Raw genomic sequence first — 2,408 nt, 5'->3', positions numbered from 1 at the left:
ACCTCATGTAATCTTTTATGTGCTTATGAGATTGAATTAATTGTCTAAATTGGCATAAAGATATGTACAAGAGATTATTTTTAATTTCATAAGTATGCATGTGCATTAACGCATTTGCTTATTAAAATTTGTTTATTTGGTTCAATTGACATAGAGATATAGTCAAGAGATAATGGATTTTGGTAGGTGAGTATATTCATAAGTTATCAATTTGCCAAGTTTCCGTGAATTTATTCATAACAACATGAACATGAGTTTAGTAATTCTAAGTTAAGAAATGTAATTAATCTAACACAATTATGTCATCTTAATTAAAATTATCTTTTGAAATCGTGCATTGAAACTTTTATTTCCTCTATTTCTTTTACTTAGTTAAAAATCTTAGTTTTTTATCACTTCCTCAAATCGAAACATTTTTATTCACCAAAGTGTTTTTAATTACATTCATAAATAATTCTTTTCACAATCCTTGTGGGTACGATAATTAGACATTTACTTGTCACTTTATTACTTGTTGTGATAGTGTACATTTACACATTTCCATCATTTTAAGTTTTCGGCACCGTTGCCAAGGACTATTTTAAAAGTCATTATTTGTGAATTTGTTAATTTTGCATTTTGGTTTATTTTTTTGTACAATTTTAACTTAATTATATTGATTGAATCATCAATTTACTCCCCGTAGACCCTGAGATTGAAAGAACTTTTTGACAACGAAGAAGACAAGCCAGTTAGAGAAGGACCGAAGAGATGAACTACGAAAATCCAAATCAAGGAAACAGAGCAAACCCTGCTCAAAATCCTATCCTTATTGCTGATGATGGGGATAGAGCTCTAAGATGGTATTCTGTGTCAGTGTTTCATGATCTTTATTCAGAAATTAAGAGACCTAAAATCAAAGCACAATAGTTCGAGCTAAAGTCAGTCATGTTCCAGATGCTTCAGATAGTGGGCCAATTTAGTGGAATACCTACCGGAGATCCTCACCGTCACTTAAGATTATTTATGGAGGTGAGAAATTCTTTCAAGTTAGCCGGAGTACCCAAAGATGCATTATGATTAAAGGTATTCCCATATTCTAAGGGACAAAGCTCGAGTTTGGTTAAACTCATTGCCACCAAATTCCATTTCCACAAGGCAAAAGTTAGTAGAAAGATTCCTTATGAAGTATTTCCCGCCTAGAAAGAATGCTAAGTTGAGGAATGATGTCTTTGTTTTCCAACAAATAGATGATGAGTCCTTATATGAGGCATGGGAAAGGTACAAAGAATTATTATAGAAGTGCCCTCATCATGGAATCCCGTATTGCATCCAACTTGAGATGTTCTATGATGGTGTCAATGCTCACATGAGGATGGTAGTTGACACTTCTGCTAATGGTGCTCTCATTTCTAAGTCTTATAATGAGACTTATGAAATCATTGAGAGAGTTGCTAGCAACAATTATCAATGGCCAACCAATCAAGCAGCGTCAGGAACACTAGTCGTTGGAATACATGAAGTGGATCCACTTCACTCGCATCTCAGGTATCTTCAAATTCTTCAATGCTTAAAAATTTTACCACTAATGGGTTTAATAGTTTTGCAGCTCCGCCACCTAATAACTTTGAAAATATATCCTGTGTTTATTGTAGGGAAAGACACAGACATTTGTTTGAAGAATGTCCACCAAATCTAGAATCCGTGTATTACATGGGTAATCAGAACCAGAATCAAGGAAGGCAAGGACTGCAATCCAATTTTTATAACCTATCTTGGCAAAACCACCCTAATTTTTCCTGGAGTAACCAAGGGGCTGTAACCAGTAACACTTATGCCCAACCTAGACCGGCCCCCCAACTATTTTTACCCAACAATTTCAGAAGAAATCTCAAGCTGAAACTTCTAATGGCTTAGAAAACTTTTTGAAGGCATACGTAGCAAAAAATGATGCCTTAATCTAAAGCTAATTAGCCACATTGAAAAACCTAGAAAACCAAATGGGCTAGCTTGCCGTTGAACTCAGAAACCATCCACAAGCTGCTTTGCCTAGTGGTACGAAAAATCTAAGAAATCCGGGGAAGGAGCATTGTAAAGCATTGACATTGTGGAGCGAAAAAATATTAGAGCCCAACACTGTCGAAGTTGAAGAAGAGCCATCTGATGCTCAAGACTTAGTGGAAGTTCAACTGAGTTTTGAAATTCCAGTTTTGTCGGAACTAGAATATGCAAAATCTAATAAGGTAACTTCTGATCCAGTTAATTCTAATAAACTAACAACTTCATTAGACGCAGAATTGCCACAGAAGATGAACTAACTAGTTCCAGTAAAGAAGCCTCCACCATATTACCCTCAAAGGCTTAAAAAGCAAAAACAAGAAGTCCAGTTCAAGAAGTTTTTAGACGTCCTCAAGCAACTTCATATCAAC

The 2,408-nt window shown here is 35.2% G+C and overlaps 1 non-coding gene across 1 annotated transcript; it reads right to left on the bottom strand.

Moving 5' to 3' along the window:
• Nucleotides 1–1,192: 1,192 nt before the first annotated feature.
• Nucleotides 1,193–1,299, bottom strand: LOC121230143 (small nucleolar RNA R71). Its single transcript, XR_005928095.1, has one exon. It is a non-coding gene; the product is annotated as a small nucleolar RNA R71 (small nucleolar RNA).
• Between the last annotated feature and the right edge of the window lie 1,109 nt (nt 1,300–2,408).

Source organism: Gossypium hirsutum, chromosome A05, assembly GCF_007990345.1.
Source record: "Gossypium hirsutum isolate 1008001.06 chromosome A05, Gossypium_hirsutum_v2.1, whole genome shotgun sequence".
Lineage (NCBI taxonomy): Eukaryota > Viridiplantae > Streptophyta > Magnoliopsida > Malvales > Malvaceae > Gossypium > Gossypium hirsutum.
Note: the sequence above shows the minus strand (reverse complement) of the source record. Positions and strands in the feature narration are given on the sequence as shown.